The following is a 13,300-nucleotide window of genomic DNA, read 5'->3' on the forward strand; positions in this document are numbered from 1 at the left end:
AGACCTGAAACTATTAAATTCTCAGAAGAAAACATAGACAGTAAACTTTTTGGCACCATTATTAGCAATATCTTTTTGGCTATGTCTCCTCAGATAAGGGAAACAAAAGAAAAAAAAAAACAACTGGGACCAAATGATACTGAAGAGTTTTTGCACAGTGAAGGAAGCCATCAACAAAACAAAAAGGCAACCTGCTGAATGGGAGAAGATATTCACCTATGATACAACCGATAAAGGGTTAACATCCAAAATATATAATGAACTCATAAAACTTAACACCAAAAAAAAAATAATAACAATTTGATTAATGAGCAGAGGATCGGAATAGATATTTCTCCAAAGATGCCCAACAGACATGGGAAAGATGCTCAACATCACTAATCATCAGGGAAATGCAAATTAAAACCACAATGAGATATCACCTCACTATACCTATCAAAATAGCTATTATTAATAAATTAACAGCAAGTGTTGGTAAGGATGTGGAGAAAAGGGAAACTTTGTTCACTGTTGATGGGATTGCAGCCACTATGGAAAAAGTATGAAGATTCCTTTAAAAATTAGCAATAGGGCTTCCATATGCTCCAGCAATTCCACTTCTCGGTATTTATCTGACAAAAACAAACACATGAATTTGAAAAGACATGCACCTCTATGTTCATTGTAGCCTTATTAACAACAGCCTAGATATGGAAGAAACCTAGATACCCATGAATAGATAAATGGATAAAAAAAGAGATGTGGCATATATATACAATGAAATGTTATTCAGCCATAAAAAAAAAAAAGAATGAAATCTTACCATTTGCAACAATATGAACGAACCTAGAGTGTATTATGCTAAGTGAACTAAGTCAGACAAAGACAAATACTGTATGATTTCACTTATATATAGAATCTTTAAAAAAATCAAAACAAATAAACAAAGTAAAACAGAGACAGACCCATAGATACAGAAAATAGCTGATGGTTTCTAAAGGGAGGAGGTTAGAGGAATAGGAATAACAATTAAAAATAAAATACGCAGAGCTTTTACAAATAAATAAAAAATTATATATGCTCTAATAGGAAAATAGACAAAGGTTATGAACTATTTGTTAACAGAAAAAAAACAAATAATACACATATGAAATGTGTTGGATCTCTAAAAATTAAAAAATTTATTGTGATATATGTTTCACCTGTTAACTTGGGAGTGACTAAAAGAACCATTGTTGATGTGTGAGGGGTAGAAAACCGTGCTTACACAATACTGAAAGGTGGCAAAGGGATAAACTATTATAACTTTTTTTGAAGATATTACAGTATTCCCTCACTTATTGTGGGTATTACATTCTAGACCCCCTGCAATAGGTGAAAATCCGTGAAGTAGGAACATTACATTTATTTTAGTATTTATGTATATTTTAAGGCTTTATAACCCCTTCCCACACACTTATACACCGTTCCCAGTCCTTATTAGCCTTTCCTGCTCCCTTATTAACATTTTCCACGCTTTTATAAACACTACTTATGTTCTTAACATATTCTACACTCTTAAACCTATGTAACTTTAACAACATACATATACAGTACCGCAAATCCCGTGATATAGCAAAATATCCATGATAAATAATTAAATATAATATTTTTTAAAAATCCCGCGATACAGTGAGGCTGCAATAAGTGAACCGCGATATAGAGAGGGACTACTGTATAGCTTTACATATCAAAATATTTACAAAATATTCATAACACTTGACCCAGCAGTAAACATAAGCATAATTCAACTCATAATTCTGTTTCTTGGAAATGTATTCTAAATAAGCAATCAGAGGTATACTCAAGTATGTATGTGGGCATAGATATCTCTGGATAAAGATAAAGATAATTCATATCAGCCTGTGGTAGGCAGCTTCTGACATGACTTTCAATTACTCTGTCTTCTGGTGTTCACTGCCCCGTGTTATCCCATTGGCTTTGGGCTGCACTGAGTGACTTTTTCCTGTTACAAGTAGAATATGGCAAAGTAATGGCTCCTCTTTTCTAATTAGGTTACAAAAGACTAATAGCTTTGTGTGTGTGTGTGTGTATGTGTGTGTGTGTCTTTTTCTTTGTCTCTCTCTCTCTCCCTCTCCCTCTTGCTTGTCCTGATGAAGTCAGCTGCCAGGCAGTAAGCTGCCCTGTGCAGAGGTCCATGGAGAAAAAGAAAAGGGACAAAGAAAAGCCTGCAGCCAAGTCAGTGAGTAACTGAGGGACTCAGAAAAGAACTGAATCCTGCCTTCACCCACAGATGTGATGTGGGAACTGGATCCTTGCCAGTCTAGCCTGAGATAAGACCACACCCCCAGCCAACACTCTGCAGCCTGTTCAAGACTCAGAGGCAGATGACACAGTTAAGCCTTGCCCAGATTCCTGACCACAGATACTGTGAGATAATAAATGTTGTTTTAAGCCACTGTGTTTTGGGGTAATTAGCCACACAACAACAGGTAACTAATACATAGCTTTAGTTATAAAAATGTTAAATATGAAATAATAAAAATAATCATTAAGAACAGATCAAATGCCCTGTGAAGAATTCAGATAATGGTATACTGTGACTATATTAAAAATATTATGTATTGCTACAGGAAAAAGTTTGTGACATATGGTAAGAAAAAAGCAGGCTACCAAGTAGTTTATGTAATATGACACTATTTTTTTATAAATTCAATAAATCCATGTAAATAAAAATATACTGAAAGCATACACAAAACTCCATTATTCCTTTTGGGAAGACTTTATAAATCTGTAAGAGGCTGGAAGACAGCAGGACTTGAACAACCAAGCTGTCATTCCTCAGTCCTCCACTGCCATTCAACAAGCCACTGTGGATAAAGCCCCTGTCCTCATGAGCCTTAGTGGAAGCTATAATTGACCAATCTGGGATTGGTCAGCCTATGGAGTGGAATAAGCGACTATAAAATGAAGCGGAGAGGGCTATTTCACATAGAGAGGTTGAGAGATCTATTTTATATAGGGAGGTTTATATAGGGAGTGCAGTCTCATAACTTGAGATGACATTTATACAGAAACCTGAATGAAGTGAGAGCAACTCACCCAAACATATGGGGGAGGCGACTCCCAAACAGTGAGAGCAGCAAAGGCCCAGCAGTGGAATCCAGCTTATAGAATTCAAGCTTGTCTTCTCTACAGTAGCATGTAGATTTTAGCACCCGAAGCCATAAAGACAGGGTTCCAGGGCTCAACTCTATTTCCTCCTTGGAGCCCTTGGATGACAGTGGCCAGACAATTTCTGACACCCTGTTTCCAAAGTCCCTCCCATCTGAATGTAATCTCTTCTTTCTCTCAAAGCTTAGGGTCATCTCAGACAACCTTGGCCAGTATAGGAGTTTGTCATTGTAACTGGGACTCTTGAGTCATTGTCGTGGACCAAATAATAGGGATGACTTTCAGGGCACAAAATCTCCCCACCCGTGCGAGTTTGTGGGACATCTCTCTTGCACATGTGCTATGTCATCCAGTCCCACTGTGTCTCGCTGGAGCTATGTGATAGATATCGCCATTGAATGTAACCAGATTTCTAGATTATTCTTTCTGTCTTGCAGTTGGTTTGCTCAATGACCAGCGCTCTTTTCCTAGTCTGTTTAATACAGACTACTGCTGTAATAATTAACATTTATTAAGCACTGTTCTGTACTGTGCTCTGTGATAAAAGCATTGTAGACATGACCCATTTAATCCACCCCTCAAATGTACAAGGTAGATAGCACCATGAGAAAACTGAAACTCAGCACAGGGTAAGTTCATTTAGTATCATATCTCATGATGTGCCAGGAGTGAGACGAGCCCTGATTTCTCTGGTTTCAGAACATTTTACCTGTCTTTCCCCAGTAAATCACATCTTGATTTCTTTTGATTTTTCCATTTTTGTTTCCAATCTCAGTGTCTGCTTTGGATGCTTCCTGATGTTTGGAACCACATTCAGTCAGAACTCTTGATCCATAAAACCTGCTATCCCACAATGCTAGCCTCCAGAATTGACCCATGCTATTTCTGTGCTATAAAATGATAAAGGCTAATTGTAATGCAAACTATAAAGTGATGAATACATGAGGGTGATCCTGTGGATGATGTGGAACACTCCAGGCTTCTTCTCTGAGCCCCTGTGTAATGCTGATTGTTCAGTGCACAGCCTGCGCCAACATATGAGATGGACCTGCCTCCTCTGTTGTAGGTTTGAGCATCTTAAATCCATTGATTTCCAACCAAACCTAGGCTACATAGCAGAATTACCTGACATGCTTATTAAGAGAGAGAGAGAGAGAGAGAGAGAGAGAGAGAGAGAGAGAGAATAAAAGAGATCCTTATATTGTATTCCAAACCCAGAGAATGAAAATAGGAGAGCAGAGCTGGTAATAATTATTTTATGTTTTTTAATCCTCACCCAATGATATGTTCTTTTATTAATTTTTAGAGAAAGAGGAAGGGGGAGAGAGAGAGAGAACATTGATTGGTTGCCTCCTGTACATGTTCAGATCAAACCTGCAACCTAGGTACATACCTGGACTGGGAATCAAACCTGAGAACTTTTGGTGTACATGGCAATGCTTCAACCAACTGACCAGGGCATAGTCTCTATTTTTAATGATCATTTGATAGAATTTTCAAGAAACCTGTCTATAGTCAGACATTTCTTTTACCTAAATGAATAATGAGAAGAAGGAAGATGGCGGAGGAGTGAGGAGAGGTTGCGTTTTCAGGCTCCCGAGACCTGTCTGCAGTTTGGGCTAATTGCAGACAGAACATCTCAGTGAGCAGCTGGACACTGGCAGGAGTCGAGCCAAGGCACTGCTGGGTTAGAGAAAATCCATCTGGGAACAACCTGTTTAGTGAAGACAGTGGTAGAAAAGGGGACGAAACGGGATTCCTGACTGGGGCGGCAGCCCGAGCTACGGCTGGAAGGACACAAAGGCTTTTTGGCGACCACAGGCTTCCCCAGAGGGGAGTCAGGAGGAGAGCGGATCTCTGCCCCCTGGCAGAGACGGGACTCGAACAGGCGGCATAGGCGCTGAAAGACGGGAGACAGCGTGCTGCTGAGCAAGTGAAATCGTAATTTTTTTCTTTATATTTTTCTCTTATGAACTACGGAGAAGGGGGGGAAAGTTTGGGGGTGAAAGTACATTCTTGAGAAGCGCAGGCACAGAGGTGCCCGCGCTCACTCCCCAACCCTCCCCTTGGGTCGTGGGCATGCATAGGGAAGTGCCATCATTCAATGGCCCAGATGCACAGGGCCAAGAGTCCAGGGGCCCCTCGGACACACCCCAACAGACATAAGATCAGTGCCCAAATGGGCACAAGGAGGGACCTCTGGATACACAGAAGACTGTGCGCAGTCGCCCCTGGCCAGCTCCAGTGGGAGCCAGGCCTGAGTGCCAGGCTGGAACACAGAGCATTCGCTCGGGCTCGGCTTGTACCAGCCCAGGCAGGTGAGGAAAATGGTGGGCGGCTGTGACGCCAGAACAGCAGGCAGCAGCGACTCACAGACACTCACCCGGAGCGCTGCGCTGAGGCTAGCTCCCCGGCTGCCCTGGGCGAACAGGGGCGCGCGAGGAACAGCAGGCAGCAGAGACTCACAGACACCTGGAGCACTGTGCTGAGGCTAGCTCCCCGACTGCCTTGGGGGAGCAAGGGCACACAAGTGCAAAAATACCTCGCCGACATCAATAGGCACCAATTGCTCACCTCCACTGTACACGAGTGTCTGGGGCCCAGCACTGGCAGGCGAGAGACCATCTCCTGGAGCACAGTGCGGCAGACCTGAGGATAACTCCCTGGCCACCTTGGGAAACTCCCGGAGTGCTACGTGACAGGCCTGAGGCAGGCTCTTGGGCCACCTTACCGGCTCACAGGCCTGCCTGCAGACACCTTGGCTAACTCCAACAGACACCGAAGGAACGAGCCGTGCGGGGAGGAACAGGAACCTCTGACCCACCTCATTAGACCAGCTGAGGATACAGAAAAACAAGACAACACACAAAGGCTGAACTGACATTTCCACAAAAGAATTCAAGATAAAGCATATAGAGTGACTCTCAATCAACTAGCCAGAAGGAAGATCCTAACAAAAAAATCGTAAATATAACCAGACAGCATAAACAAATGATATAAAAGTTATCCAAAGAATATCAGGCTCAGCAGAGCAAAGAGACTGCACCACTGAAACCCCCAGATCTCCCATAAAGAATCTCATACCACAAAGGTGGGAAGGCAGAGCAGACAAATCCAAATGCCAAAAACAAACAAGAAGAATACAACATGGTAAGACGTAGAAACAACCTCTCAATGAAAAGAAAAGAGGAATCCCCAGAAAGAGAGGTAGATGGAATAGACATAGCCCAGATGTCAGACATGGAATTCAAAACTATGGTGATAAAGAAGCTCAATATGCTCGAAAACCTCAAAAACAACTATGACAACCTCCAAGGAAGTTACCAACAGCTCCAAGAAAATTACAAGGAACTTGCAGAGAACTACATCAGCATAAAAAAAGACATAGAAACTATCAACAAGAACCAGAAAGAAATGAAGAATGCAATCTCTGAACTGAAAAACACAGTAGAATCAGTCAAAAGCAGACTAAACGAAGCAGAGGATCGGATTAGTGAGTTAGAGGATAACGTAGGAAATAATTCTCAAATGATATAGCAAAATGAAAAAAGATTGAAAAAATATGAACAAGATGTAAGGGAATTACAGGATAGCATGAGAAGAAATAATATCAGCATCATCGGAATAAGAGAGGGAGAAGAAAAGGAGCATGGAATTGAAAAACTGATAGGAGAAATAGTGACAGAAAACTTTCCGAACCTGATGAGAGAAAAAGTTATGCAAGTCCAAGAAGCACTGAGAGTTACAATAAAGAGGAACCCCCAAAAACCCACTCCAAGGCACATCATAGTTAAAATGGCAACATTCCAAGATAAAGAGAGAATCCTAAAAGCAGCAAGAGAAAAACAGCAAATAACTTACAAGGCAGATCCAATAAGGCTATCGACTGATTTCTCAACAAACTCTACAAGCCAGAAGGGAATGGTCAAAAATATTTCAAGCAATGAAAAAGAAAGACCTACAACCAAGAATACTCTACCCAGCAAGGCTCTCATTCAAAATAGAAGGTGAAATAAGGAGTTTCTCAGACAAAGGAAGACTAAAAGAACACATCTCCACAAAACCAGCATTGCAAGAGATGCTAAAGGGAATATTCTAAGAAAAAGGAAGAGAAAAAACAAAAAAAGAGTAGAGGAACAGAGATACAAAGGGAAATGAATAAATACATGTCAATAATAACGTTAAATGTAAATGGTTTAAATGTTCCAATTAAAAGACATAGGGTAACGGAATGGATAAGAAAACAGGACCCACATATTTGCTGTCTACAAGAAACACACCTCAAAACAAAAGATTTACACAGACTGAAAGTAAAGGGATATAAAAAAATATTCCAAGCAAATGGACCTGAAAAAAACCTGGGGTAGCAGTCCTCATATCAGACAAAATGGATTTCAAAGCAAGGGCAATAAAAAGAGACAAAGAAGGACATTTCATAATACTTAAAGGAACAATCCATCAACAAGATATAACACTGATAAACATATATGCACCCAACATAGGAGCTCCCAAATACATTAAGCAAGAAGGATATTAACAACAATACACTCATAGTAGGGGACTTCAACACTCCATTATCAACAATAGACATATCATTGAAGCAAAAAAACACCAAGGATATACAGGCATTGAACAACACACTAAACCACATGGACTTAACTGATATATATAGAACTTTTCACCCGAAAGAAGCAAAATATACATTCTTTTCAAAAGCACATGGGACATTTTCAAAGATAGACCACATGATAGGACACAAAACAAGCCTCAAAAATTCAAGAAAATTGAAATCATATCAAGCATCTTTTCAGACCACAATACCTTGAAACTAAAAATCAACCTCAGGGAAAAAAATTCAAAGACACCCAAAGTCATGGAGAATGAATAACATGCTATTAAATAATGAATGGGTTAACAATGACATCAAAGAGGATATCAAGAAATTTCTAGAAACTAATGATAATGAACACACAACAGCCCAAAACCTATGGAACACAGCAAAAGCAGTCCTAAGAGGGAAGTTCAGAGCAATACAGACATATCTAAAAAGACTAGTAGAATCTCGAATAAAAAATCTAACCCTAAGGCTACAAGAAATAGAACAACAACAACAACAACAAACAAAGCCTAGGGCAAAAAGAAGAAAGGAAATCATCGAGATCAAAGCAGAATTAAACGACATAGAAACTAAACAAACAATCCAAAAAAACAACAAAACTAGGAGGGAAAAATCCCAAACACTTTCCATGGAGCCAGTATTACCATAATCCCAAAACCAGGTCAAAGCACAGCAAAGAAAGAAAACTACAGGCCAATATCACTGATGCACATAGATGCTAAAATCCTCAATAAAATTTTGGCAAACAGGATCCAGCAATACATCAAAAAGATCATACACCATGATCAAGTTGGATTCATCCCAGGGATGCAAGGATGGTTTAATATTCACAAATAAATAAATATAATACATCACCTAAACAAAATAAAAGACAAAAATCACATCATCATATCAATAGATGCAGAAAAAGCATTTGATAAAGTACAACACCCATTTATGATGAAAACACTCAGCAAAATGGGAATAGAGGGAGCATACCTTAACATAATTAAGGCTATTTATGAGAAGCCTAAAGCCAACATCATACTCAATGGACAAAAACTGAAAGCATTCCCCCTGAAATCAGGAACTAGACAAGGCTGTCCACTCTCCCCACTTCTATTCAACATAGTGTTGGAAGTCCTAGCCACAGCAATCAGACAAGACAAAGAAATTAAAGGCATCCAAATTGGGAAAGAGGAAGTAAAACTATCACTATTTGCAGATGACATGATAGTATACCTATAAAACCCTATAAACTCCACTAAAAGACTACTCGATATAATAAGTGAATTTGGCAAAATAGCAGGGTACAAAATAAATATGCAGAAATCTAAGACATTTCTGTACACCAACAATAAAATATCAGGGACAGGAACAAAAAAGAAAATACCATTTACTCGTCGTCGGCAGCCGTCCATCTCGAGAGACGATGGTGTAGCTTCTTAAGAGTCTATCTGCACCACCGAGAATGGTTGTGCAGTCCGACTCGGGAGTGACACGGTATCTGTCTCCTCCCGTGTTGAATCGACATCTTGCGATGACGCTGGAGTGTCCTCTCCAGTGAAGCTGAAGCTACAGAGCCTGGGCAGGGTGATATGGAGGGTCTGCTGTTGCCCATGCAGCAGACCCCCCCTCTCTTCGCAGCTGAAGGGTCCAAGGGAAAGACGGAGTCAATACAGCTTGGCTTCAGGTGCGCCGCAGGAGTTGCTGGTGTTGACTACAACGTCAAACCGCCTTAGGGACTCCGGCTCCGGATTTTCTGTCGGGGTTTACTCCCTTAGCCTTTCCCCTGAAGAGGTATGCCGCAAGGCAGCGGAGGTTTTTTGGAGTCAGAGTTTTCCTTCTCTGATGTGCCCTGACTGGAAGATCGAACCAGCGACATTTAGCTCACAGGCCAACGCTCAATCCACTGAGCCAAACCAGCCAGGGACACCATTTACTATAGCACCAAGAAAAATAAAGTACCTAGGAATAAACTTAACCAAAGAGATAAAAGACCTGTACACTGAAAATTATGCAACACTGAATAAAGAAATTAAGGAAGATACAAATAAATGGAAGCAAATACCATGTTCTTGGATGGGAAGAATCAACATCATCGAAATGGCCATACTACGCAAAGCAATTTACAGATTCAATGCAATCCCTATTAAAATACCAATGACATATTTCACTGACCTAGAACAAATACTCCAAAAATTCATATGGAACCAAAAAAGACCCCGAATAGCAAAAGCAATCTTGAGACAGAAGAACACAGCAGAAGGAATCACGATACCAGACATCAAACAATACTACAAAGCCACTGTGATCAAAACAGTCTGGTACTGGCATAAGAACAGACATATAGATCAATGGAACAGAATAGAGAGCCCAGAAATAAACCCAGGCCTCTATGGTCAACTAATCTTTGATAAAGGCGGAAGGAACATAAAATGGAGTGAGAAGAGCCTCTTTAACAAATGGTGCTGGAAGAACTGGACAGGGACATCCAAAAAAATGAAACTAGACCACCAACTTACACCACACATGAGAATAAACTCAAGATGGATTAAAGACTTAAATGTAAGCTGTGACACCATAAAAGTCCTAGAGGAAAACATAGGCAGGAAAATTTCAGATATCCCACGTAACAATATCTTCATGGATACATCTCCTAAGGCAAGAGAAATAAAGGAAAAAATAAACAAATGGGACTACATTGAATTAAAAAGTTTCTGCTCAGCAAAAGGAAACATCAGCAAGGAGAGAGAAGATGGCGGAGGAGTGAGGGGATGCTGCACTCTCAGGCTCCCGAGACCTGTCTTCAGTTTGGGCTAAATGCAGACAGAACATCTCAGTGAGCAGCTGGACACTGGCAGGAGTCGAGCCAAGGCACTGCTGGATTAGAGAAAATCCATCTGGGAACAACCTGTTTAGTGAGGATAGCAGAGCAAAAGGGGACGAAACGGGATTCCTGACTGGGGCGGCTGCCCGAGCTGCAGCTGGAAGTACACAAAGGCTTTTTTGAGACCACAGGCTACCCCAGAGAGGAGTCGGGAGGAGAGCGGATCTCTGCCCACTGGCAGAGACTATACTCAACCAAGTGGCATTGGCGCTGAAGGACAGGAGACAGTGTGCTGCCGGGCAAGTGAGAACATAACTCTCCTTTATATTTTTCTCTAGTGGACTGCGGAGAGGGGAGGAAAGTTTGGGGGTGGTAGGCCATTCTTGAGGAGCACAGGTGCAGAGGCGCGCTCATCCACTCCCCAACACTACCCTTGGGTCTTGAGGGCGCACATAGGGAAGTGCCCTCACTCACTGGCCCAGGTGTGTGGGGCAGTGAGTCCAGGCGTCCCTCGGACACTCCCCAATGGACATAAGATCAGTCCCCCAATGGGCACAGGGAGGACCCACCGAACACGCAGAGGGCCGTGCACAGACACCCCTAGACAGCTCCCGTGGGCGCCGGGCCCCAGGCCGGAAAGCAGACCAGTAGCTCAGGCTCTGCTCATGCCCGCCCAGACAGGTGAGGGAAAGCGGGCAGCTGCAGCACGGGAACAGTGGGCGGCAGCGACTCACAGACACTCACTTCCACTGAGCACAAGTGTCCGCGGCCCCCACCCTAAGAGGAGAGAGACCAACTCCCGGAGCTCGGCTCAGCGAGACTAAGGGCACGGGTGGCGCGCGAGCACAAAAACACCTCACCCAGGGGACAATAGGCGCCAATCGTGGGGCAAGCTCTCAGGCCGCCCCGCCCGTGCAGGGACGCGCACAGGGACACCTCAACTGGCTCCAGCGGGCAGCAAGGGAATGCACCGTGCTGGCAACCATGGGCGCGCACCATTGCAGCAATGGCGCGCCAAACCAGTGCTGCAAGAAACAAGAACCTCTGAACCGCCACACTAGACCAGTTGCGGATGCAGAAAAAGAAGGCGACACACCAAGGCTAAAACGGAGTAAAAACATCCCTTTTTTTTTTTTCACTTTTTTCCTTTCTTTCTTCTTTCTTTTCTTTCTTCTTTTTTCTTGGGATTTTTTTTAAATTTTTTTATTTTTTAATTTTTTTTTCTTCTTTCTTTCTTCTTTCTTTTCTATCTTTCTTTCTTTCTTCTTTTCTTTCCTCTTTTTTTGTTGGTTTTTTTTCTCTTCCAAAAGAAAAACAAACTTTATCTCAAATGTGTTGCATATAACCTCTCCTTCTCATCCTTTCTCTTCAATCATTGTTTATTTGTTTGTGTGTCTACTTTAGCCCCCCTATCCCTCTAAATAATAGAATATAATTACTATACAAACCCAATACAATACAATCCCACTTTCTTACTATATTATGCATTATTCCATCCTTTACTTCTACTTTTATTAACATACAATGTAAATATTACCTACTGGCTTGCATAGTCTCAACTATTATTAATCTATGACACCCTCTATCAAAAATTATATTTTTCCTCCCTAAAAACAACTCTTATCTATTCTTCTTATAGTATAAAAGCTCTAATCTCTTTACATTTATATTAACATGGGCTCGTTGGCAGACGATAGCGGGATAGAGGGTGGGGAATATTTTTTGAGGGTGTGGGTCTCCTTCCTGGGCTGTGTGTTTATGTTTTTCACAGCATCTCCACAAAAGAACTCAAGACAAAGTGGATAGAGTGACTCCCAACCAAATAGCCAGAAGGAAGATCCTACCAAAGAACATCTGAAATATAACCAGACAGCATAAACAAAAGACATAAAGGGTAACTCAAGAACATCAGGCTCAGGATATCAAAGAGACTGCACCATTGAAACCCCCAGATCTCCCATAAAGAATCTCATACCACAAAGGAGGGAAGTCAAAGCAGACCATCCCTTCCCCCCAAAAAACAAATAAATAAATAAAAACAAACAAAACGAATCCAACATGGTAAGACACAAAAATAACCCCTCAATGAAAAGAAAAGAGGAATCCTCAGAAAGAGAGATAGATGAAATAGACATAGCCCAAATGTCAGACATTGAATTCAAAACAATGGTGGTAAAGAAGCTCAATATACTCGACATCCTTAAAAACAACTATGACAACCTTCAAGGAAGTTACCAGCAGCTCCAAGAAAATTACAGGGAACTTGCAGAGAACTACACCAGCATAAAAAAAGACATAGAAACTATCAACGAGAACCAGGAAGAATTGAAGAATTCAATCTCTGAACTGAAAAACACAGTAGAATCAGTCAAAAGCAGACAAACGAAGCAGAGGATCGGATTAGTGAGTTAGAAAATAATGTAGAGAAAAACTCCAAGACAATACAGCAAAATGAAAAAAAATTTAAAAAAATATGAACAAGATGTAAGGAAATTACAGGATAGCATGAGAAGAAATAATATCAGCATCATCGGAATTAGAGAGGGAGAATAAAAGGAGCATGGAATTGAAAAACTGATAGGAGAAATAGTGACAGAAGATTTTCTGAACCTGATGAGAGAAAAAGTTATAGAAGTTCAGGAAACACAGAGAGTTCCCATGAAGAGGAACTCCCAAAAAACGACTCCAAGGCATATCGTAATTAAAATGGCAACATTTCA

This window comes from Furipterus horrens, unplaced genomic scaffold, assembly GCF_987537825.1.
Source record: "Furipterus horrens unplaced genomic scaffold, mFurHor1.1.pri manual_scaffold_5, whole genome shotgun sequence".
Lineage (NCBI taxonomy): Eukaryota > Metazoa > Chordata > Mammalia > Chiroptera > Furipteridae > Furipterus > Furipterus horrens.